The sequence below is a fragment of the Chiroxiphia lanceolata genome, chromosome 5, assembly GCF_009829145.1.
Source record: "Chiroxiphia lanceolata isolate bChiLan1 chromosome 5, bChiLan1.pri, whole genome shotgun sequence".
Taxonomy (NCBI): Eukaryota; Metazoa; Chordata; class Aves; order Passeriformes; family Pipridae; genus Chiroxiphia; species Chiroxiphia lanceolata.
The window spans coordinates 73,995,565-74,022,787 of NC_045641.1; the positions used below are offsets into that span (position 1 = coordinate 73,995,565).

General features: G+C 43.0%; 1 protein-coding gene across 6 annotated transcripts in view; it reads right to left on the reverse strand.

The window, feature by feature from the left end:
* SHISAL1 (shisa like 1) overlaps window positions 1-27,223 on the reverse strand; it is a 237,284-nt gene that overhangs the window by 47,056 nt on the left and 163,005 nt on the right. The window contains exon 1 of one of the 6 annotated variants that reach the window (XM_032688693.1): window positions 26,038-26,220. The exons of the other annotated variants lie outside the window; for them this stretch is intronic. The gene's annotated coding sequence lies outside the window, so the exon portion shown is untranslated. Of the gene's footprint in view, window positions 1-26,037; window positions 26,221-27,223 lie in introns of those variants that run through there. 6 annotated transcript variants of the gene reach the window in all.

The following is a 27,223-nucleotide window of genomic DNA, read 5'->3' on the forward strand; positions in this document are numbered from 1 at the left end:
CTTTGTAAAAATAACAGCTGCAGCTGGGATGATTTACTGCCACTGATAAATAACCTCAGCTACAGGTGATTTTGTGCGACCAAAATCTACAATCTGTGTTTGTAAAACCTGTGGAAGCTGAACCGAGAGCTTCACCAATGAATGAATAAATCCAGTAAGAGGAAACCATCAAGTCTGGTCTATTCATGGAACAAAGTAACCTGAAACAACTGAATTTCGACTCTGAAATTATGAGTGCTCTTGGTCTCCCATGAGGGAGGAATGACAAGGAAACACACACAGAGCTCTGTAATCATTTTCTAAGAGCAGGACAGGATACATTTTTAAGTGATTACAAATCCCTGTTGTTAATCAAAAGTTATCATTTCAGTTTTAAGAAACGCAAAGCTCTTCTCTAAGGAAACTTCTGCTTGTGTTTTTTTGAGCTACTTTCAGTATAAAACCAGAGCAAATGTACTTTAATTTAAAAGATTACCATTTCCAAATCTTAAATTAATAATGCAATTTCTACTGGTTTATTTGAAACAGTTTGTCCAAGCAATTTTAAAGATGTTATTGAGAAATAAAACGAGTTTTGATGGTAACATTAGAGGTTCTATAACAGCCATGTTTTAAAAAACTCCATCTCTGCATTATTGCAGAGCTCTAAAACCTGAGAATTTGTGTACCTACAAACAGGGCAGTAAAACTGGCTAGTATATTTTTATTATTCTTTTGAGAAAAAAATATATCAGCAATTTATGTAGTGAAAAATGTGAGTAAATTTTTGATTTCACCAATATGTCGTCAGCTGTATACATGCAGAAATTAAGAACTGCCTATAGTCTCTATGGGAGCATTTTGGACACATTTTCCTTTCAAAAATGGCCTCTTCTGCAAAATAAACCTTCCTGTGCAAAGTCTGTGACGTCCAAATTTTGTTTCATTCTCACATTCTTGATCATCACTAATCAACATCAGTATCTAATCAGACTGGTTTCTAATCTTCTGTCACTCTGGGTTTGTAAAACACTATTTTGTTCCAAAGTGACAAAATACGAGGATTAAGTCAAGCAACAGTTAAAGTCAACTCAGAACAAATACATTAATTTAAACATGTCAAATTCAAAGGAATTCAAGAATTCTCATAAATACTTTTTCCCCCTCTTCCCATCAACTTTAGAAAGATGTTTCCTTTTACAAACAGAAATTATTACTCCATTCTTTTACAACCTAATTAAACATTCCAAGTCCCTATATAGGTATCAAATATTTTAGCTCTGACCACCCACCAGACATCAATCCTTGCAAAGTTATTACCTCGAGCATGGCCTGTCTTACAGCACTAGAGCTTTCTAAAAGGCTCTAAAATTACCTTCTGGTCATCAAGCATTGAAATAACTTGTGTTCCTGCTCAAAAATGTTAGGTTATTTAGCATATTTTAAACCCAGGATGCATTACAATGGGAAACCCAGCTAATTCCTAAATCAGGAAAGGGTGCAACCCCTGATTAACGGAGCAGTGCTGGGAAAAAAGCTGCCACTTGGGGTTAAACCAGCACAACCACTTATTTTTTCCTCCCTCAGGAGGCTCATTTAACTATGCCAACATGATGTGTGGCTTCTCTGACATAGATGGATCTGCACTGCAAGGATTTTGGCAGCGTTATCCCGACTTTCCCAAGGAACACATCTCAGTGTGCACAGCGAGGCAGGTCTGACTGAGAACTGAAAGCTGGGCAGGGTAAAGCTGTGCAGGCTCATCTACCCCGAGGAGAAATAGAGGTACCCTCTAGTGCTAAACTTGGTTCATCTAGAACCAGCTCAGCTGTTGACAGTGTTGATACACCCTTACTGTTGGCAAGGACAAGGGCTCAGGAGAAATAAAATGGCCCAGGGAGTTCACCTGAGGTGAACTGGCAAAATTCTGCACCTTGTGAGCGGTGCTGGTGGTAACAGGATGGGTTGGCTCTTGGCAAAAAATTGTTCAAAAGGCAAAAACTTCTTCAGTTTTGAAATCTGAAACTAGCCATCAGTGTTCCCTGAAGAGGCAAATAACTCTTTGGATTCCAGGAAACATTTGGGTCTCAAACCTTGCTCACCCTGTTGTTAATGAGGAAAAACACCCACCAGAGTAAACTGAGAAGTCACAGAATCAAGAAGAAAAGGACCCACAAGGATCAAGTCCAACTCCAAAAGAATTTGCCTCCCTCCTTAAAACATTCCAGTGTTTCATACATTGAAATGTTTCTCGGTGACATCACAACCAAAGGCTGTTCTCAAAGCAGAACACACCAGGGTGAGGAGCTGTCACTGCACCAGCTCAGGAGAAAGGAAACTGGGGGGGAGCCTTAACCAACAACTGCTGGAAAGAGAAAATGCACTGCAGAAGGTTGGAGTAACTTCCTTTCACCTGTGCCTTTGAACACACCAGCAGTAGGAAATGCCATTTTTCACTGCTACATGCTCAACAATTCCATTAAAAAGCTGGTTTTAAGAGCAGCACGTGCCTGTACTACTGCAATCATCCTAACTCACAGCCATTCTAATTAAAGCCCCTTACTTTTGGAACCCCAAGAACATTGAATTGTTAACAAGAACTTCATGTTGAAAGTTATAAGGCAGAAGAGCCAAGAGAACTGCTGGTGAGCCCTTTGTCCTCTCCCCTGAGGCAGAAATACTTGCAGGACAAAAAAGGACAATTTTTAGTAGTCAGAACAGCAGGTGTGGAGGTTGCCAAGCAGAAGGAGAAAAGGCATGCAGAGCTGCAGAAAAGTGGCTTTCAACAATATATCTTTTTCTTTTTTTTTTTTTTTTTCTCCCCAGAGTGCATTTTTGGAACTCAAAAACCAGGTAAAATAAAGCTGTGCTGCTGGTGGTGACATCACACCCATCACAAACTTTGTTCCACATCCTTTACAAGATGTAAAACCTGCTTATTTTATGCCTGGCTTGGGATTTGTGCAGATTTTATGCTGTGCACAAGTAGGTGTGAGAGAAGCTCCATGAAAAGACTTGTACAGAATTCCAAGAAACTCTATTTCTTGACCTCCCATGGATCAAACACCCCTTCTCATTGAACCCAGTGGAGCTGAGCAAAATTACAACCATGTACCAGAAGCATTAACTGCAGATTGAAACCACAGTTCATTTAGAAGTGGCTTCCTTTAATATTTATTTATATTTAGATGTATTATCTATTTATAGTATATGAATATTTATAACAGTATATAAATTTATACAAAATGCAAATATGCAAATATGGAAATATAAATATAGTATCTAAATTATAATATTAGTATTTAATATTTATAGCTCTGCTTACTGGGCAGACATATATCAAACACACAGAGCAGAATCCTCAGTGTTCCAAGTACTACAATACTACCTGGGAACTTAATTATGACCCACATCACCACCACACTTTGGCTCTAAACAGCCCCCAAGAAATGGCTCCCACCTGAAACCCCTGCCATTTCTATCCCTGTAATTCCAGGAGTGCACAGAGAACAATCTGACAGAGCTTTCTGAAATGGTTCCTCTGAAAGAGATATTTATTTCCCATTTGCCTCAGAGACCACAGAACACAGCAGATTTGAGAACTGTATATCAAGTTGTAGATTTAATGCCCTAAACAGGTAAACACTGATTAAAAATGCCATATGAAAACCGACCAGGGTGGGGAAAAAAGAACATTACCTATGAGAATATAACCTTGCTTGATGTTTAAATCATTTTCATAAGGTTTATATACAAAAGAGAGCACGGCTGGGGAATTCAGCTTCATAACTCAGACCTCTGACTGCCACTTTCCAACTTTACTAGCACAGAAGGCATCACTTTCAAGTCATTTTAAGGCATAATTATGCCTTAAAATGTGTACTAATAAAGTTGGAAAGTGGCAGTCAGAGGTCTAACTTATGACTTTCTGACAGGAACTGGATGCCAGCCACTGTATCTTTGAGATACTCCTACAAAGTCTCTGACCCAGAGAACTTAAAAGAGAATTATTTAACCTTTGTATAATTAAATAGACACCTCAACTCACTGAAAGATGAAAGGATACACGGGTACCAATATGACTTTAAACCATCCTTGCAGAAAACAACCTTGAGATACCTCCACACCCACAGTGAGGAACAGGTCACAATTTGGACACATTAAAGAAGCAGAATAAGAATGCAGAGTTTTAAATGACAAGAATTATTTTCAAACTGAGAGGCTTCGTTTCTGGAAATTCTGGCTGAATAACTGCAATGATCACGTGCATTACCTCTTTAAAGTTGATGTAAAGAACCACTTATTCATACAGGGAACAGCCTGCTCTTAATGACCCATTCTTTGGGGTATTTTAGCAATATGAAATTAGTAAGCAATATGAAATTAGTTACATTTGGCAAGTGACAATTTGATTATCCTACAATACAGATATTTACAGCTACTTCAATGGGGAACACAGAAGAATGATCATAAAACCGAATCATGAAAAAACATAAGGACAAAGCAACAAAGCTGGTGCTGCAGCATCAAAGGCAGGGGGGGCACAATCTGCATGCAAATTTTATGAGCAGAGCGTTATTTTAATCCTGGTATCTCAGTGCCTTCTCAAGGCCTGTTCCCAAACGTGGTATTTATTGTAACAACATTTTTTTTACCCTCTTGTCTAATAAAAATATAATCCTTTTGGCAGCTGCCACAGATGCTCATTCTGCAGTGATTTTCTCTTCCCTAACCATAAGGCCTTTGATGCCCACTCCATAATATATTTATCACATTATGGATGAAGTCACAGAGCCCAGACAACCAACTTTGTGTCTTGGGACAGCAAACTGCATCCAAAATATACTGAACTGTGAAATCCTCAGAGCTCATATGTAGCTGAACTAAATCTAATGGAGTCTGGGAAGAGCAGAGGGGCTTTTTATACTTAGAATTAACCCACTTCAGCTATGGCTTACAAACCTGAATTCCAGTCTTCCCCCTTTTTATGGAGAAAAAATGATTGACATCTGCCTTCCTTATTCTACCTGGAATGACAACTCACAGAGACACCTCTGGACAACTCTGGGGGAAAGACAGTTGTTATTTTAAGAGGCAAAGGATAGAAATGAGGTATTTCTATCTCATAGAAATGAAACAGAAGCTGAATGACACTGTAATGAAAAATGGGGTTGTCCAAGTAAGGGAATAGGAGCCAGATGCAGACATGATTTCTCCCCTCCTGTATAACCTTATTCTATTCCTTCCCATCTTTCAGCTGCTTAAATCGTTATTTAGTCCCTCCAGCCAAAAAGGGGGGGGGAATAGAAATGACCAGATGACTTCTGAAGAACTCCTGCTGTTGTTGAATTTTATTCTGAATAAGTATTTTACTCTAAAATCCTTCTCTACCTCTCCATCATCTCTAAGTTCGTTGACACATAATCATTTCCAGCCAGAAAGTCAAAGTCAGCAGTGCATTCCTGAGCTTCCTTGGTAATCAACTGTCTTCTACACTATTAAACATATTGCTTTGGTTTGTGGCACTTCAGCAAAGGTCATCTATCACTCTGCATTGTCCTTGGTGTCCTATTTTTCCTCTTCAAGCAAATCTTTATATCAGTTATGCCCCTTTCCCCTGAAATCTCGTGTTTTAATACCTGGAATTCAACATCAGTTAAAAGGGTAAGCACAGACTGCAGCCTGGTTTGGTGTCATTTGTGTGATGCAATTACCATCTAGGATTACTAATGCAGGTCTTAAGCACAACCATAAATCAAATAAACTTTTAAATATCTTGTCAAGAAGTTCTGCTTTAAGAGCATAATCTGGATTTGTAGTTACAGCAGAAGGCAGTAAATAAACACTGCCCTCCTAAGAAGACTTAACTAATCCAAGGTCTTTCCTGCAGTGATATAATTTATTTCTATTTATCATCTTATCCATTTTGCACTAGTAAAGATTTCATTGTCCTGGCCACAATACTGAAGGTTTTCTAAGCATTGTAAACTTGCCAAGTAAAGGAAGTCATCTGCCCAAAGAATGGAATAATACCTTATTCCACATGCATGAGACTCAAAACATGAGACTCATCACTGGAAGTGCAAGAGGGCTTGGGTTTTTTTGGGTTGTTTCTTTGGTTTCTCAGCCTAGTTTTTTCCTTTCTGGTAGCACTATCAGATGACTGTACTTTATTTCATATCAGCCACAGGTGAAATCTAGTTTTCCTTCTGCAGAACAAATGTTTGACAGGGGCAGGAGCAGAAGTTTGTCTCAGAGATAAATTTCTCCTATATTCCTTAAATGAGGCTAACAATGTTTTGTAGAAAAATTTAATTGCTGGAAAATCTTTATGTAATTATCATAACAGTGATTTATGACACAGTTATTTCATTGTTTATAATAAATGTCTGCTCTTCTCCAGAGCTCTTACCAGCATGGATATCTTTTAGCTCAATAATTTCTATTGATTAGCTGTAAATAAATAATAAATGATGTTGGAGCAGTTTGATATTACCTTATTTTTGCCTTACAAAAGGGCTGATCTGGCACTGCTGTGTCCTTTTGCATCCCACTTTCCAATAAACAGTTTCTAACTTCTCAGAATTCTTGTTAGAACAAGTCTTGTATCACTTATGTGAGAAATTCAGGAGGAGCTCAACAGCCTTGGATTGAGAAGCTGGAAATATCTTTCAATAGGGCTGGGATCATAACACTTCTTTCAAAGATGCACTTAGAAAATGAAATATTATTGAAACACCAATTAATTTGAAGGAAATATTTTAGATTAGACTGATGTTTACATAGCTTAAAAATTTGTGTTTTCTTTGAGGAGATACACCACACTGGCTCAGAAACCCTATCAATCAGAAACACCATCCAGAGAATAACAAAAATTATAAAAGTTTAAAGGAGGCCTTGTTCTTAACCTGATATATTTCTAGCTAAGAGTTATTTATTCTCACAGAATGCTTTTGGGTCATATCTCTTTTTTTCCCCCAACTGCTGTCTTTACCTCTATTGTATACTGAAAATGCCACCAAACAAAAGGGTAAAACTGCAATTTCATCATAAGCTCTAAACATGGCAGCTTCTAAAGGCCTTTATGAAGAAATGAATCTCCAAAGCAAGTCATGCAATTAATCATCTTCCTTGTATTGGAAGGTAACTGGGAAAGCCACTCTAAATTACAGAAATCTCTCAGTCTAAAAAGAAAAGCCCAGCACTGATTACAAAAGGATTTAAGAAAAAAAAAAAAATCACACTTAAGAAAATGTTTCTCGGTTAATCAGCCTTGGAGCTGGAAATTGCCAGCACTGTGGGCACCACCTTCCATGGAATCCTTCCCAGGAAGGTTCATAGCCAGGCTTGGCACCTGCACCGTGCCTGCCTCCCAAACTGCCTGCAAACTGCCACACAGGGGCTTTTCAAAAGAAAACCAGGGCAAAATATGCTTGGAAATAAGAGCAAAGGTTCACCTGAAGAAGGGACAACCTTCCTCAGGGAAGTCACGAGGTAGAAACCAGCACTGAACCATCCCAGTGTGCTCCCCTGGCAGGGCACGGGCATTTGGTAATTAATAAAGGTCCAAGTTGCAAAAAGCACACATCTGAGAATCCCTGAGGCATATCAAAGTGTAAGCCTGTTTGTTTAGCTAAGATAAAAATATCTGGAATCCTCAACTAGATGAAGCAAGCCAACAGAGAAATGCAGAAGGCACTGCTTGCTAAAGGGAGCAGAAAGGAAAACTGGCATGGAATGAAGACAAGACAATTAATGGTAACAGCACGTTATCTGGCTGAGAGGGGTTCATTTCCCCACAGCAGCCCCCACTGTGCTGTGCTTTGCCCTGGGGGCTGGAAAGGTGCTGATAACACTCCAGTGTGCTGGTCCTGCTGGGCAGGGCTGGCACAGCATCACCACAGTCCCCACAGCATCCCCCCACCCAGGGACTGGGGATGGGCAAGGTCCTGGCACAGGACACAACTACACAGCTAGGGCAGCTGACCCAAACTGCCCAAAGGGATGATCCAGAGCACGAGATGTCAGCTCAGATAGAAAAGCCAAGGAAAGGAGGAGGAAGGGGGAGCATTCATTATTCACAACATTTGCCTTCCTGAGCAGCTGCTCCTCATGCTGCAGCCCTGCGTTCTGGGAAGTGCTTGGACATTACCTGCTGATGGGAAGCAGAGAGTAAAATCTTTGGTGTTTTCCTTTGCTTATGCTTTCACTTCAGTAAACTGCCTTATAAACTGCCTTATCTCCACCTGCACGCTGTTTTCCATCTTATTTTCTCTCCCCTGTGCAGCTGAAGAGGGACAGAGTGGCTTGGTGGGCACCTGGCATCCAGGTATTGGGTTTGCCTGGCAAAGCTCTGGCAGTGGGGGGGATATAGGGGTGGATTCTCTGAGAAGCTGCCAGAAGCTTCCCCCATGTCCAACTGATCCAATTCCAGCTGGCTGCAGGACGGACCCACTGCTGGCCAAGGCTGAGCTCAGCAGAGGTGGCAGTGACACCTCTGGGATAACAGGTTTAAGAACACGAAAATTATTTGGCAGAAGTAATTCTGGCCAGAGAAGTGAGGAGTGAGAAAGTGTGAGAGAAACAGCCCTGCAGACACCAAGGGCAGTGGAGAAGGAGGGCAGGAGGTGCTCCAGGTGCTGGAGCTGAGATTCCCCTGCAGCCCATGGGGGTCCACAGGGGAGCAGAGATCCTCCTGCCCACCCCAGACCACGTAGATGCCCAAAAGAAGGCTGTGACCCTGTGGAAAGCCCACCCTTGAGCAGGATCCTGTGCCAGGCCCTGTGGAAAGAGGGACCAGGATGGAACAGGTTTACTGACAGGACTTGTGACCCCGTGGAAGGGACCCAGGGTGGAGAAGTCTGGGTGAAAAACTGCAGCCTGTGGGAAGGACTCAGGCTGGAGAAGTTGGTGGAGGACTGTCTCCCATGGAAGGGATCCCACCCTGGGGCAGGGGAAGGATTCCTCTCCCTGAGGAGGAAACAGTGGCAGAAACCACCACATGTGGTGCCAACCATAACCTCCATTCCCCCTCTCCCTCCTCTCCCTGCTCCACTGCAGGGGAGGACAGGGAGAACTGGGAATAAAATTAAGCCAGGGAAGGAGGGAAGGCGTTTTTAAGATTTGTTTTACTTCTCATCATGCTGCTCTGATTTGATTGGTAATAAATTCAACTAATTCCCCTAAGTCGGGTCTGTTTTGCCCGGGAGTGGTGAGTGATCCCTCCCTGCCCTGCCCTCACGGGTCTTCTGTTGTGCTTTCTGCCTCTTGCCCAGCTGATCAGGGCAGTGATGGAGCAGCTTTGGTGGGCACCTGGCATCCAGCCAGGGCCAACCCACCACACAACCCCTCCAGAAACCGAAAATCCAAAGCAGCCACGAGTGTGGTGGAATTAAATCGACTCCTGAAGGTCCCTGACTGGCTGCTAAATGTGTGCAGTGCAAGGCAAAGAGATGCACTTAAGGAGAGACCTGTGGGGACAATATCAGCTCAACGAACCTGAAACGAGCTGCTAATAAAGCCCTGTCTCCACTGCCACCGTGTAACACAGAAGAATACCCACGTGAAGGGCACACAAAGCATTGGCAGTTAAAATAATCCCTTTAAAAACGCAGGCAGTTGTATTGGTGTGACCACCCACAGGCATCTTCACACTTTCTGTGGGAAGAGAGCGATCAGCATGTTTTTTTGAAAGCAAATATTGCTATTAAAAAAGGCAGGTCTCCCACAGAAGTAAAAGGTTTCAGAGCACAGCTTTAAGTATTTATATTGCACCACATATGTATTTATGTCACCTATTTTTACTACTAAACGCCAGACCGAAGCTTTTTTGCTTTTAATAAAATTTATTACTGGAAATAAAAAACTCTTTGTATATTCTGTATAATACTTATTGTTCTGCCACGCAAAAATACTGCTCAGATTGTTCATTCATATGAAGATAAATGTGTTTGTTCACCTACTGGCTCAGTGCTATGAGAAAATTAATGCACTCTAAAGATACCCATAATGTAACTCAAAAGATGAGTACTCCGATCCTTCAGATCCTTCACACTGGAAAAAGGAGATCAGAGAATTAAAGAAAGCTGCTTTTCATCAGGAAAATCAGCAGTTTTACAACAAAAAAAAACCCTCTACTGAAGACTGGGAAAAAAAAATAAAATCAAAGATCCTACTTCTCTTAATAGACTTGGACCTCTTTGATGTCTCACTCTTCTAAGATTCAGCTTTTTAAAGATAAGTATTATTCTGTCATTAATGATAAGCAGTGTGACTTCTGTTCAAACACCACAAGTTTTACTTCTGGAGAAAAAGTGATGTGAGAGTGATTTCCTTCGTTATTTGAAAGATTTCTGTAGCATTTTCAGATAAAGTATTTTCAGGCATTCATCTGAAGTGACAAGGAATATTCTTGGATATTAATATTCTTTTCCTCCTGAAGTATTTTTAAATCTGACAGGTTTATCCATACTGCCTTAACAAAAATGCTCCCCATTTGTGTGCAGCAGCTTGACTTTCACCCTTTGGATATTGGAAAGCCATCACTGTGCTGCTCCTTTTGCTCACCCCCAAGGATTCCATGTCGGACAAAGTCAGAATATTTCACGTGAGCAACACCTGGCATTTGAAACATTCTTGGTTTTAACTGAATTACAGAAAACTTGCCTCTAAGAGTTTATTGTTCCGTGTACTTCACAATAAAATGGAAGTGGCACTTCAGGCTTTTCTGCTTTGACTGTCCTCGGTTGTTTGTACTAAAATGATTGAAAAGGAACATATGTGATATGTGTGACATAATACACATGATACATATGACATATACCACATAAGACATCTTAGATATAACTATATGATACATTACATATGTCATATATAATAGGATATATGGCACATACAATATGTGACATGATCTATGTGATATACATGACAGATATAATTATTATTAATAGCATATATGTGATATATGTACATATAGATATGATATTGTATGACATATGGCACATACACGAGAGAGATATTTGAGATGTGATATAACAGGACCTTGTTTTTTGGTAGATCCTCATGAGATCAGTCACCAGACTAACCTCACCTGTTACCTGGACTTCTTGAGTATTGGAAGAAGGGCACAGGACAGGTTTAGAAAAAGAGGTGGCAGAATCTTGTGCAGTCCTGACCCCTGAACGACCAGGAAAACAATGATTTTCATTATCACAACGCACACTGCACGTTCAGTGTAAGGAAAACTTTAAATATCAGCAAGTTCTTGAAGATGTTTCCACTTAATAGCTTGGTCTTTTGGATTAATCTAGAAATTGTAACACCTTGTCTCAAGCTGCTAAATGTGACATATTTGGTTTTCAAACCCACTCAAATATGCTTTAAAACCTATTCCAAAAGCCTTTTTACTGTTTTTCAGTAAAAATCACCTATTAATTATGCTGAAACATAGTGCACTATATAAATGGAAACAAGAAACTAGTAAGAGTGGGATATTAATAATAAAAATGAGGAGTGAGAAGATGGGCCAACAACTGAGACAGCTGCTTAACAAGAGGGTCCAGGAACGAGAAGGATGGTGCACATATGAAACAAGTTTCTGCAAAGCACAGGCTGGAGCCCAGCTGAACAAGTACCTGTCTTTGGGTAATAAAAGCACATTTCTTTCAGATGTTTAGGAAACTGTACTTAGTCAAAAACCATTAGCACTTGCTCACTGCTGACAAATGCATTTTTGATAAAGGTGTTTTGATAAAGGTATTTTTGAGCACTGTAATGGTTAAAGGAGTTTTCTGTCCTAAACACACTTTGAAACTAAAACCGGTTGTGCAGAATGAAAACTCAGAGCCTGTTCCAGCTCTTTTAAGAGCCAGTGTAGCTAAGGAAGGGCTTAAGTGGAAACAACAGGAAGGATGGTATTTTTTATTTCCACAGTAATCATCGTGTAATACTTCATCAGCGAGTAATGTTTTAAGTTAAGTCACTTCACAAACTGCTTGGAACACGGTCAGTTTTGTTGCCCAGTGCCTCAGATCCACACACTGAGGAAATTTCTGCCTCATTTTAGCCCATGTCTCTTTAACTGGTTCCACACAATGGGCACCTTGGTGGGATTTTTGCCAGCTCACATCCCCTCTGCCTGGTCTCTCACTTGCAAAGAATTCAGAGCTTTACAACCATGAGTGACCAATGAGAACAAGCAGAATTTAAGAACCTCAAAATAAATAAATTATGTATTAATATATTTAATAGATCACTGATTAAACCATGCTGCACAGACCTGTGAAGGGCCTTATTTGAAGTGTCAGCACTGTAGCAGTGAATACACAAGGCTTGAGTTTTCTGTGCACTTGCAGCTCTGTTGTCTCAGTTTGCTTTGCTTGTCCATCATCAAAAGGATGGACTGAGTGTTTATCCAATAACTGACACTAAGACAGGGATATTGGGATTATTCTGGGTAAGCTTACACTGCCTAAAGCAGGAACTACCTACTGGCTTGTGGTGATGGACTGATTGATTAGCTGCGGTCACTGGTCTTGCTCCCCACCTCTAGACACAGCCTTGTAAAGCCCAGCTCTTGGGGCAAAGACTGCTGTGCCTCATGCTTCATCTCTAAAATCAAGTATGGAGTGGTATTAAGGGTCTCTAAGCAGGAATTCCCCTGGGAATACATCTCACCTATCCTCAGAAACTTTCTGCAGCATACAGATCTGGATCTGCACTCAGTCCAATGGAGAAGGGCTTCCCACGTGCAAATCAACATGGACATCTCCATTTGGAAGACAAGGAATGTGCTGCTGACTCCACTGAGTGAGGGCAGGTGGAGAACTCCAGGAATAAATACACCCAGATCAGTGAGTCACCTCCTACCTACCAGCACTGAGCACCAGGAAAGTGAGACAGTTTTGAGAAACCTCATTTTTGACAGCAGTTGATTGTCTTTTAGTCAAATCTGACAGAGAGGGACAACTACGGAACATCACTGGAGATAAAAAAGGGACACTGCACTGACAGGAGACCAGGCAGTAACTACAACATACAACAGAAACAGAGAAAGAGCACTGGAAGAGGCAGCCTTGGCTTTCTTGAGGAAATGGGGATGTGCCAAGCGAGGAAAATCCAACTGTGCAGTGGACAACAAACTGCAAAGAACCCAAACTGTTACAAGCAGAAGAAATCTGATACTGAAAGATCAACTGATAGCAAGACAACTCAACTCATTTCTTGCCATGTGAAGAACAGATGCAGTGACTGCAAGAGGATTATGTTACTTAACGAGAGCACATAAGAAGCAGAGCTTGCATAACATGTCGGTAAGATCACTAATTCAAAAGTATTTTATTTAAGAGTTAGGTACGAGGTTTTAGAAGAAGATAAGCAAGATTATCAGCCTGAAATCAAACTGGCTGTTTGTTACACTTGTATTTGGCATACCAAAGTCACCATGGCTAGCCAAAACACGATATCCAAACTTTAAAAATAAAAAACCTCAGGGAAAGAGGTTTAACTGAGGTTCAAGAGTACTAATAATGCTGATGCCTTAACCTAAAAGAAACAGTAAAAGAGCATGACTAGAGAGTCTAAACAGCTCCAGAAAGAACTAGAATTCAAGGAGTAAATCAAAGCAAGAAGGTAAATTCCCTAAAAAATAAATAAAAATAACATTAATACCACGTTTGGAAGTGGAGGCACCTCACACTGTTCAGGTGACCACGAAGATGCCACAACCAAAGGTTACAGCAAAAATAGCTCGATTTCCTTCAGTATGTGATCTGTTATTGTTTGCTGTTTATAATGTTCAGTGACTGTTCTGTCTCCTGGAGATAAACTCACCAGTTGGGGAGTATTCCCCCTAAGTACTCTGTCCAGGCACACTCTGTGACTCCACAATGGACCAAATTCTTTTGCAACACCAGTAACAGAAATCTGTTTTCCCAAAGATGTGATGATTCCCCATGCCCTAACCAAGGTAAAGTCACCAGGAGGAAAAATCCCTAAAAATCCAGTGACTCACTGAAAACTTTGCTCTTTTCCACACGGGCAAGACTTCTGGTTTATAGGGGAAGGAAGATTTTACAACTCTGAAGATTTTTCTTCTTGTTTTGTGAGGAGAGACCTCCTAAGACTGCTTCACAAAAGGAGCTGCATCCTTGACAACACACATTAGATCTGGTTTTAAAGCACTCTGAATAAGCATAGGGAATTCTGACCACTTGGAAGGTCCCTTCTCTCAGCACACTGCAACACAGTGAGCAAAAGCCAAGTGCCATTCCTGCCTCAGAAACTTTAAAGCTGTACAAGAACCACAGCATGGAACCACAGAGGAAAAACTGCTTTTCTGCTGAGCTGCCAAATGAGGAAACCCAAAAAAATCTACAGAACCACAACGGCCACAGGGCACACATTCCAGGGATGTTTGTGCTCTCAGCTCATCAGGCACCTGACCATATTGTCACCTTGCTGTCAAGATGTTCTGTTTCTAAGTTAACAGATTTCTAGTGAAGACCAACCTTTATCTCTTTTCTGTGATTTCAGGCCATTTTTCCTCTCCCACCACTGACCCTGATGCTGAAAGCTAGTAAGGCAGGCCTTCCACATTCCTGCTGTCACTACTGCTCCCTAACCTGGCTGTCAGCTTTTGCCCATTAAGCCCTTCAAAGACTCTGTGTTAGAAGGCAAAGAACTGCACAGAGTTAACAGACTGTCTTGACCAAATTTATTTTAGAGAACTGAGGATTTCCAATTCCTCAAACCTGTGACAACTCCCAGGACACACATTCCCTCACACAGAGCTGATTCCCCCTCCAAAGCACCCACAGCTTGGCAGGACACTTCCCTGCCTTCAGCCAGAAACCATTCCAGTGGGATCCACCACTCACCGAGTAACCAGGGGATAAAATGGAATACAAAATTCACGTTGGCAAATGCAAAGTAACACGGGGAAGAAACCCCTTCCCCTCACCAGCTTGGCACAGTGGTGTGCTCAGCACTGGGTGGGCTACTGCATCTAAAATAAAATTGTGCACATCAATTCTATGCAGATGGTGCTTTAGAACTCAGTAGCAAACAGAATTTCAGAAGCTGATGAGAAAAAAAAAAAAGGGAAAAAAAGAGAAAAGCTTATTATACCATGGCACTAGTTTATGGGTTTTTTCTACATCTCCAGAGCTGGAAAGGGATCAGGAGGGGGATGAAAAGGATAGTAAGAGGTGTGGAATGTTTGCTGTATGCGAAGCATTTAAACAGACCAGGAAGATTCAGCTGGGAAGGAATCTCATAAAAGTCCATAAAAATTTTCAAGCAGTGTTGACAAACTGAACAGACAGCAATCATGCATCACCTCTGATAATAAAAGAATTACAGCACTATCAGATAGCACTTCCAAAACAAACAAAAGGAGGTGGTTTTCCCCTCCCCCAGTGTGCAGTTTAACTGGATTTCTCCCTATGACAAAAGCTTCCTTATCTTTTAAGAACAATTAAACAAATTCTATGGATAAACCCTCCACCAACAGTTGTTAACCACAAAACTGGGACTCTACTGACAGGTTGAAAGTACCTGTGAGGCAGAAGCTGAGAGGAAATAAATTTGCCCTATATTTACATAATAAAATACGCAGCCCAGCCAATATCAGACTTGGCAGCAAATCAGACGGATGGTTAACCTGGCCCAAATATCCACTCTGACTCCCTTTTTTGTGTCATCTTTCCAATCCCAAAGAGTCACACCAAAGTCCAGTCTCCTTGCCCTGTCCCTCATCCCTGCAAAGACCTGTACAAGAACAAATGAAGCATCGCTCAACTAGAACAGATCATGACTTGCAAGTCACCTTTTGATGACCACGAGGATCAGTTTTCTGAAAGCTTTTGGTACTGGAAGACATTCTCCAGGCTGTCTGAAAGTCTGCTTCTGAGCAAACACAAACTGCTATGGCCTCAAGTGCTGATGTTCAGCTCCAGGAACAAAATGTCACTATTTGATCCCTAAACCCCACTCTTCTCTGTGCCTTCCTGAAGAGCTGACCCAACTCTGAATTCTTCAACCACAGAATAAAAGGAAGTCACAACTCAGGGTCAGGGCACACAATAAAACTCTTCAAACACACTGTCACACCTTGAAAGCAGAGTCATGTCAAAGGCCAAAGCCACACTGTGCTGATGTGCAGTTAATTATTGTCTGCAGACAGCTCGTGGGTAGAAATCCAACACTCAACTGCTCTGGGCCCTGCACAGACAGCAGACAAGAGCTCCAGCAGCCTTGTGGTCAGTCTGCTTGGTCTGTGGTCACACTGCTTAGGCTGTGGCCCCTGCAGAACAAGGTCTTCAGAAAAACCAGACTCGTGTGGTCCTTAGGCTGTTTCTAGGAAAGCAGGTGTTGCCTTTTGTTGGCACACTCAGACAGAAATGAGATTTTACTTCAATCTTTTCTCCTTTTTAAGGATTCTAATATTGCAGAGATATTTATGCCTGGCTTGTGTCCTGCTGATCTCTTGTGTTTTGAGGGTTTTGCTTTCTGTTGTGTTGTGCTTTGTATGGTGAAAAATGAGGAAGGCTTGGTATTCTGGTGAACTTCAGTTTTGACTAAACACTAACACAGCACACCACTAAAAAAACCCCCAGAATAATTTTTTTTATTATTTTTTTAAATTTTAAGTGGTACTTTACTACTTCTATTTTAAAGCAGCATGTTCTTCAGACATTATTTCATCCTTCTAATCTGCAAGAACTGCTCCTAACTACTCGTGTCTTTACATTTTCAGAGATCCTTCACTCTTGTCATAGAACAAATTCAGTATTGATTAGGTGCTCATTACATATTTTAATCACTGACCTTTCTGCTTGGTCTTGCTGGAAATTCTGGATCCCTTTCAGAAGGGAAGGAAGGCAGAGATCCTGATGAATTTCCATAACATCCATCATCGCTTGGTGCTTCAAAATTCAGGCTCTCTACTTGTTAGACCACTCTTTGCTTTTGTCATATATGACATTTCTTAACAGCAGCAAGCACTTTAACACACGGCCTGTTTTCCTGGGTCTGCTTTGCTGCTCATAGCAAAATAATTTAATTCTGGTCACATCCTTCCCCCCCAGATAAACAAAACCATCCTGCTGATGGATTGTACTCAGCATGGGAATATAAATAAGACGTGAGACCTGAGAGTTATCTATCAAAAATACTTTCCCACTTCATATTAACAGCACTTTCTGCAAGCAGATTGAAAAATCTGTGATTCTGTGATAAGCACAGCCAGTATGGGCTCAAGAATTGAAGATACCAGGTTCCTTGAGGACCATGTCTTAGCTTCGTTTTTGAGAAAAGGACATAATTAGTCTACTCCCTTAAAGCTTTGGGGGTTTTCTAGTGGTTTCCTAAACTCTTTGAGTTTATGGAAATAAGCTTTTCAATCATGGAAAATGCTCTTGTGCAAGAAGACAGGACTTCTGAGTGCTTGTGATGATGAGGACTCTAGAAACCAGCTGATCATATCATATATGCTCAGCATCTCAATTTGCAGGAAAAGACATGTTCTTTTGGAGGGCCACTCTGTGCCAGGCACAAATTCTCCATAAAGGCTGTAAAACTGCCTGGTGGGTTTTTTTTTTATTTTGGTAGCTGAATTAGAAAAAAGAAATAATTAATGTTTGAATGAGATAAACATTTATTTGGTTTTGATGCTTGAAACTAAAACACCAGAACCTTTACTTCATACACCACAGAAAGGAAAAAAGCAAAGGAAAGAGGAATTAGGCTCAGGAAAAGAGGAAAAGGATTTTCCAGGTTCTGATCAGCACTGCATGAAACAGAACCTGTGCCACTGTTCCCAGAACCATTTCATATGGAAGATATGAAGGAGGAAAAGGCACAAACAGTGTTGAGATAGGAGAGTGGTGAATTTTGGAAGTTTGTAGGCAGCTGCTGGACACCCAAGCTTTATCAGCCCAGCCCAAGCCAGCAGTAAACTGCAAAACACAGTCAGTCCTGTCTTTGGTAATTAATTAAAACAAATTACAAGACTTCCTTAATTCTGTGCCTGCCTAAAGAAATCTTGACTAGGGCTTTCTGGGAGGCAGCACAGCACAGGATGCTTATAAAAAGCATGTTGGGAGCTCTTGCTTGATGCTTTAAGGTTGGACTATAATTACCACTGATTTAAGACTATTGGATTAAATTTCAGAGAAGAACAAAAAAGAAGAATAATCTCTTAAATGCTTCAAACTGTGAAACCTTGTGAATATATGTATTTTGTAAACTTAACCACTGCAGCTAAGTTTAGAGTAATGCCAGTTCAATACATAAAGTAATAAACTTTATTCTTTTTAGTTCTCAGTCATTTGGACTCATGGTCATGCCACTGAGAATCTCCCACTGCAGTCAGACTCAAGATTTAGGGAGAAGTGCACAGGGATGCACAGATCCTGAGCTTGGAGGAAGTGACGCTGGAATATTAACCAGCTCTCTTGGATCCTTCTAGAGCCCTAACCTGTGGGTGTCAGGGTTGAAATCCCCCCAGAAAGCCAGGACCTGTGATCCTGAGGCTACTTCTGTAGTTGTCTACAGAAAACCTCTTACTGATCAGGTGGCTGTAGTAAAACCCACACCAATGTCACCCACACCAGCCCGTCCCTTCATCCCTGCCCAGGAGCTCCTGACTCGTTCTTCACCCACTCCTTGGCAGAGCTCAATGAATTCCAGTTGCTCTCTCACACAAAGAGCAGCTCCAGCACCTGGCCTTGCTGCCCTGTCTTTCCTAAAAGGAATGTAGCCATCCATGACAGCATTCCAGTCCCAGGAGCTGTCCCAGCACGTCTCTGTGACTGCAGTGAGGTCATGGCCCTGATGATACAGAGCAGAAAGGCAAAAGGGCTGTCATTACTGCCAGTTCCCTTCCTCATAAATTTCCCACTGCTATATTTAGCTCCCTGCCCAGGAGTGCATCCCAACTCCTGCAGAGGGGACTCAGCAAGGCTCTGCTTTCACAATTGCATCCCTCGGGCACACGGGGCCACTCGAATAAAATGGAATTTGCCCATGGACCTATAAAAGTCTTGAAAACAGTTATTTGATACAAAGAAATATTACAGCCTGTTCAGCATCTCTTCACCTGTTCTCTTCTACTCTGAGACAAAGGCAAATTGTTACAAGATGAACTTATAATTTAATCACTATAGTTCCATGTGTGAGGCTCCTACAAAGTAATGTATGATGTGAGCTGGTTTCTTATGTAAACTTTGTTTCTGATGCAAACCCTCTAGAGTTTGAAGGTAGCTGCCTGTGAGTGACACAGGAGCTAGAAAGTGAAGCCCACCCTGAGTGAACAGGAAGGAAACAGAAATGGGAAGAAGTCAGGAGTGACTGAGCCTGATTTTGCAGCAGAGATGGTGACCACAGTGATTTGTGCCCCCTGCTGCTCTTCCAGCAAGAGAACAACTTGAAGACTGGCACAAATCACAGGCTGGAGGAGCACCAAGCCCACAGGACCCTTTCCATGTGCCACCTGCCCTTGAAGGGCTGTGGGACAGGACGTGGCTCAGTGACCACTGCACGGATTCACCAAACCTAGATGAGAGAGGCTAGGCTGCAACACAGAGCACTAATTAACAGTCTCCAACTTGTGTACATAGAATCTCCCTGCAGAGCTGGCTTCAGTGATTGTTCATTTTCTGGCTGGAGTCCAGGCTTCCAAACCTCTGCCAGCAGTGTTTCTAAAAATGAAATTTCAGCAATATCTTGATCAACGAAACGCTGCCACGTCACAACACTTTACAACAGGGTCACAGTGAGCTGCTCTTAAAACTCCACACATTCAGAGGAGGTAACAAGCATGAATGGCTGCATTGAACTGGCTTCATGAAAAAGGGTTTCAATATTGAGATGAATCTTAGAAGAATGAATGTATTTTTTATATTTTATTTTCCGCCACACAACAGCAATGAAAATCACCCTGGGAAGATGTTGCTCAGGTTTCCATTTCCAACAACACACCCCTCCTTTTGGATGAAGTTATTCAGGACTATGTAATTTTGGGCTGACACCACTCCTGAACGTTCTTGTGTTCTCTTTTACAGCTTTCAAGGAAATAATTCAAAATGTTTTGTATTCAAGTTCTGCAGTTTGGGATGTTTGTGCCCTTAGAAATAGAAACATTTTGCATCTTTGGTCTATTATCTTGGCAGCTTTCTGTCCAATGACATGCAAGACAGGAACGAAGAACTCAATCTTAACTAGATTAGGACAATACCACTACTCTTGTTTTTTAATGCATATTGAACACTTATATTTGCCATTCAAGGTACGTGTCTGAAGTGGACACAGTTTCCCTGGAAAGTTTTTCTCTCTAAAATTTTCCCTGTATTTTTGAATGGTAAAATATTAATTATCTGAGAAGGGACATCATGGGAAAGCATGCCAACTGTGTGTTTTACAAGGCAAAGCTTTTAAATAGAAGTGTAATTATTCAGCAGGGGAGTAGGTGAAGAAGGATTGAACAAGTGTTGATGCTGTTAAGACACTTCAGGGAAAAAAAAAATGCAATGTCCCAGACGTTCAGCACAAAAACAAACTGGTCAGAGATGGGAGATAACCAGAGAAAATGGTATTTTCTGACTATCACAAGCTGAAAATTGTATGAAAAAGCAGCCCTGGAGCTCTCATGTTTGGGAATGCAACACAGATGGCAAATGCACCATCTCTATCTTCCCACCACTTCCTTGCTCTTTGACAGCTCTATTTGGACAGAACAGTGGCAAAATTAATGAATACATGGATTTTGGAAAGCAAGCAAGGAATCACAGATATCTGTGAGCTACATTTTGGAAACCACTGCCTCCAACAGGCTCTAGGTAATCCATTTCAACCTCTCCTGAAGAAAAAGGTTTCACTGTAAAGCAACACATAGGAATGGCAATGAAAGTAAGATGAGGGGTGGAAGGTCCCCACCTTAAAAAATTAATACCCAAAGGAAGAAGAAGAAGTAGTTTTAGTTAGAAACTGTTCTGGCTGGAGCAGAACAACTCAAAGCAGCAGAATTGCAGTCCCAAGTTTCCCCTGGTAACTTCCAATTTCCTGGTAAGTTCCAACTTCTTCAGGTGAATTGAAATCCCACCTCCTTTCTTTCCTGCTTGACGACGTGGGAAATCCTTTGTGCAACAGCTACTACGTCACACTCCAAAGCTTCTACAATTCCATTCGTGGTACAACTTGAGAGGCTTGAATTGCATCCATCAGAATAAACAGGATTTTGTCAGTAAGGTGCTGAAGCCTCTGGGCAGAAGAGCGGATAATTCTCCCCAGTCCTGCCAGGAATGCCCTGGGATTTGTTGTTTGCAGTGCCTGGTCTGCAGACACGTTGCTGTTCAGAGCTTTGAAGCCTTGAACAATGCCTCATGTTCTGTGTAACGTTACAGCCTGGTTCTTTATTAGGAACTTTCCTTCCAGCTACTGAAGTATGTTTAGGAATACATCCTGTTCCTATGGAAATCAGGGAGCATTCTGCCCTTGCCTCCAAACAGAGCAGGAACAGACTCCCTGTCTGCAACATCAGACATGCTGGCATGAAGTGAGAAAATCGGGTGGGCCTGCTAAGCCTCACTAGTGAGGAAAGGTCAGCCTGCAAACCCAGGGACTCTGGAGGAGGAGCTGCCAGTTTGCTGGGGCTGCTGCACACGCAGAGGTGAGGCCTTTCCCTGCCTTATTCCCTGGGAATATCACACATCTGCACCCGGGCTTCCCTTGCACAGCCAGGCAGAGCCTTATCTCCCACAAAAACCCAGCCTGGGCAAAGCAGCTGTGCTGCCAAAGCAAAGCTGTGCCACTGAAGGGAAAAGGCAGTGCAGAATCACTGCCTGAGGTGCTGCTCCACTCCATCAGTGGTCTGAGCAACAAAGAGAAGAGCAAGTCCCTTGAATTTACAAGTAATTTCAGCTGATGTCTCTTTTCACCTGTTTTGCAAGCAGAAAACACACCCAGGTCTGAAACTCCCAAAGGGACAAGAGAGTTTGTGCCTGTGAACTTGCAGGGGTGTAACACGAGGCATCTTAGAGATGTCTCTTTATTCCCTCTGCAATAAATCTTTTAAAGCACTGATTTTTGGGGAGTTCTTCTCAAAGTTGGGCCTTAGAAGTCTAAGTAGTTTTGAAATGACTGTACATAGTTTCATTAAAAACATGGTGAGCGAATGAAAGGTCAGGAAGGAGCTTTTCTACACCCTCACATTTAAGAAATCTCACTTTTTAGAAGTTTAAAATGACTGAAACAGAAGAGTTTTACTTTACCAGTCATATACAAAAATACATTCTCTGTTTTATCATAAGTGTAGCAGCCAAATTCTGGTGAAAGATGGAAGTAAATCTACCAGATATAAAAGATCACTTTAAAAGTCAGTTTTCATCTGTAAACCTTTCCTAGGAAACAACCCTTCCTCAATCTAAAAGACTGTTTTATCAGAAAGCACCAGTATTGATTAGTAGAGTGATTTCGAAATTAAGATCAAACAAACAAAAAAATAACATAGCTGAACCAAGTACAGCACATTTTGAAGTGTAAACCCTTTATAGTAGTTTATGAAGAACATAATAGAGCTCCCAATTGGAATACCACCAAAACAGCTCTCATACCTTCCTAACATCATTACTCACTCCTGTCAAATGAAACTATGTATTTTATAAGCTCAAAAAGTATACCTGGAAACATATCTGCCCTTCTCCCTCCTAAAAACACTGGGGGGGGGGGGGAGGAAAGAAAAAGAAAATCAAGATGCCACTTTGAATATTTAGCGTTGGTTTCTGCCCTCCTCCTGCTGCCAATAGGTCTATTTTAAATTCATAGGTGCCTTATTTTTACATCCAAAAGGCCAGTACATTCAACCTGATAGCAAACAGGTGTTCAGGAAAAGCAGGAATGAGCCATTCTTTATTCCCAAGTCCTTGGAGTACAGATCTTGAACTTTTTTCTCTGAAAGCTGTTTTCTTCAAATATATTCAGTAAAAGGAGTGTTAAGGAACCGGCACTGGAGGCAACTCCTCCTTTACATCCTCCCACTGATCTGCAACCACCTCAGTGCCTCTCAGACAGTAACTGGGGATCATGCAAAGACCCCACTGACCAACACAGGAAAAATGTTGGCTATAATTCCATGTTCTTGTGCTGCACTGACATTTTTCTGCCCCAGCAGAGATCTGTTTGGGCACAATGTATGCACAGGGCAAGACTCTGCCCTGGAGATCCTACACTCCAAACAAGCAACACTGAGTGATGAGAAACAGAGGAAAAGATGACCAAGGAAAAGTTAAAATAGAGGGACAGAGTGGCTTGTCCAGAGTAGATCACTTACAAAGAAAGGAGCTCAACCCCCTCCACTAAATACTGGTCCTGCATCTTATCCCAGTTGAGGGACTTCCAACACCACAGAAACAAACAATATTAGGCTTATTTCCCCAGGAGAGCAAAGTATGAGCAAAAGGCAGCATGAGAAATAGGTAGTACCTTGAATATAAACACCACTAGAAGCATTTTTGTTTATGAAAACCAGTGTACATTATAGCCAAGTTACTTTGCTGCTGTAATGCTGAGTAAAATACAGTGTAAACCAATATAATCATCCATATCTGCAGATTTAGCCTTCATGTCTATGTACTTTTTTCCACTCCCTCAAACAGAACACCTTTATCACTGACAGCTCATGTACTCAGCTGCCTTCTTACAACCTTAAGTGATTTTTGTTCTGAAGAATATCTCTAGAAGTAATGAGGGTTTCTTAGGAATTATCTTTCTTACTGTCAGTTATCAGTCTTAAAAAATAAAATTAAGATTAGTGTTTCTTTTCCCTCATGGCAACCAGGTTCTGAGAATTGAACTGGAATATCTGTTTTTCTTAATAGCACCTGTAATAAAAGACTGAGCTTTAGAGAGGATGTAAAGCACGGAGTAAAGCTTAGATAGATCTCTTCCTCTCCACCTGTACTGATTGTGCAGCACTAAGTAGTAAAAAATTAATCATTCAGTATGGAAATTTAAGTCCATGACAGCCAAAGGAGACAAGATGCTGACTAAGATTTCTTCCTTTCTCTTCATGGGATTGTCGTGGAACCACTTCACTGGGAACTAATGGCTGCTAATGGCCCTCAAGCCACAAGAAATATTTTTGGACGGATGTCTCGCTCTCAAGTTGCTAAAAACCAGAACACAAAAGTCAGGGTCACAGGCCTTCATTCTTTAGGATGTTTAGGTAAAAGCTTGAAGTATGATTTGCCTACTCTAATGCATCTGGAACAAGGCATGTTTTAGCACTTTGCTGGACTGAGCTGAGCCAGGGAGAGACTCTTTCTCACAGTATGAGAGAGACAGTTATTTTATAAAAGCTTATTCACTTAAAAGGAGTGTTTCAAGAGAGAAGTAAAATGTGTGCTTCATATTGAGGTTCCCCTACTATTATACCTTCCTACTCCTGTACCAGTCACAAATGAACATCTCTCAGGCAGTATATTAGTTTGGAACTGTATATTCTCAAACATTTCTCACACACAGTGCTTCTCAACAGAACACTATAGATTAAAATGTTTCTTGCAAAACTAGGCAAATTGGTAGAACAGTTTCAGATGTTCAACCTAACATACAGTTCAGTTAAAAGTGGGTGTTTGCTTGCTCTCAAGAAGCATTTAAGTCCCTCTCATGTTGCAATGCTAAGGCAAGTGATCAAGACTGTCAGTATTACAGTCTTGTCTTTCTTTACTCTTGCATCTTTTCACTTTTTACAGTAGATATTCCTACAAATTTCAGACTCTCCTTTTGACCTGACTCTGATGACGGTAACCCAGGAAAGCAGTGATTGGTAGTTAGCAAAACTGGGATTAGAACCACTGTTTTCAGCTGGGTGATAACAGCACACATTATCTGAAGAGCCAGCTGGGCTGAGTTAAATAAAGACTGGAGTTAAGAAGGGGAATTTTCACCTATACCATTGGGGAAATGGGATGGATAGGATATGTTTACTCCTGAATCAGAAAATAATATACTCACAGGGTCAGTTTTAACAGTGCCCAATCTTAGACCAAGTGTTTTGTTTGATTAGCTCAGAGCACAGGTACAGGGGAGCAACGTTGAGCAGGGTGGGATATGAAGAACTTAAAAGAGACCTGTCAAGGTCACAGCCCGGGAAGGTGACAGAGTCACACAATAACTCACTACTGATCCCCAGCTCTGCTGTAGCAATAAAGCTGCAATACAATGCTCCCCAAAGGCTTCTGTGCTACTGAATGATACACAAACAAAAAGATAGCAAACATCACACTCTTTTAGTGTCTTAAGGAGTGCTCTGAACAAGAGACAAGTCTTAGCCTGAGCTCTATAGCTAAAGAAGGCAACGCATCAAAACAAGTACTAAGAAATCTTGTATCGCTCACACACTTGCTTAATCCCATTCATGCACCGCTAATTAAGTCTGGGGAAATAATTGAGCGTTAGAGGAAAACCGAACTGGGGCCATAGGATCACACAGGGTTTATTTCCTCCTCGGTGACAAAACACGACACTACTACAAATAAGCCTCATGAAAAGAAAATAAATAAATAAATAAATCGGGCAAACGGATAACCCCGAGGGTTCCGAGGGGTCCCGTTGTCATGGAAACAAGTCACCGCTAATGAGCTTTCCGAGGCACCACTGATTTAATACCTGAGCCCCGTAAATAAATATTGATCCGAAACGCAAACACACACATAATCAACCCGCTGCCAGCAGCCCGGAGGAGGGCAAACAAGCAGGACAAGCCATCCCGGTCCACCGGGATGCACAACACCGCCCCGGCCCCGGGAGCACACAAAGTTTCCCAAACGCGGATGCGCGGGGTGGGGGAGAGACGGCGGCGGCCGCGCATCCCAATGCGGGCCGGGGGCTCTCCTCTTGTCCAGAGGCTCTGCTCCCTTCCAGGGGCTCTGCTCCCTTCCAGGGGCTCTGCTCCCTTCCAGGGGCTCTGCTCCGCTCCGGGAACCGGGCACGGCACCCGCAGGTCTCCCACGATCCGCCACCTCCCGCCCGTCACAAGCCCCGCACAAACCCGCGCCTGACCTTGCGCTGAGTCGCTCCCCGGGCACAGCCACTTTTCCCAACAGTTGCCCGGCAAACCCCCGAAGGATTCGGCTCCGGCGGTGCAGCTGTGAGCCTGTGCCTGTTCCTCTCGGGTGCTTCAGCCCCGGCGCCGATGCACAGGAGGAGCCGCCGCCGCCGCCACCTCCTTCCCCATCTCGCCGCTCTGCGGCTCCCCCACCCATCCCCTCCTGTCCCCGCCCGCTTCCCCACCTTCTCCCTTCCTCCCCCCGCCTCCGCTCCAACCAGCTGCTGTCCCTCCACCTGGGCCGGCTCTCCAGGTGCCTCCCGCTCCCACGCGTGTCCCTTTCCAGCAGCTGGATTCGCCGCTTTTCCCTTGCCCCGCACGAGAACTTCCCCGGGCCCCGGCGCTCCTCTCCCGCCCGGAGCGGGATGCTCTGCTCGGGACATCGCTGCCCGGAGCCCTGCCCGGCCCGGGGACGGGCAGAGCCGCCCGGGGGTGGCCGCTCACCTCGGGAAAGCCCGGCGGCGTCCTCCGGGGGTGGGGGGTACCGGCAGCGCTGGCGGCATCACCGCTGGACGGGAAACCTGGGGGGGCGCGGGGCGCACCCCCTGCCCTCTGCTTCTCCTCCTCCTCTTTCGGGGCTTCCCGGGGAGGTTCGGGTGCTGCCGGCACTGCGCGGCCGCTCCCCGCCCTCCTGAGGGGCTGGAGGGATGGAAGGAGGGATGGAAGGAGGGATGGAGGTAGCGGGGAGCTTGCAGGGCAGGTGCGGGAGCCGTGCGGGGCCCGCGGATCGCCTTCCCCGGCCACGCTGGTCCCTGTCACCGGCTGAGCCAGGAGGCGACAGTGCGGCGGGTCCCCGTGCCCAGCTGTCCCCGCCCGGGGGTCCCAGGGGAGCTGATCCCTGCCCGGCTCCCAGCGGGAACACCGACCCGCGCCTGCCTCTCTCTCCTTCTTACCCCCCCTCAGCCCCCACATCGCTACGAGGGCACCGGGGATTAACGCGTACTTTCAATTTTAAGAGCATTATGTTAATAAACAGCGCTTCGGCGATTTTGAATTACTCTGGGAGCATCCAGCAGCCCAGTAAGAAGCGATCCCCGCCGGGGACGCTCTAATCGGAGGGATCAGAGAGCTGAACGCCCTCCTGGCTCCGGGTTCTTTGGGAAAACGCCCTTCGGGAGAGCCGGGGCTGCCCTGCCCTCC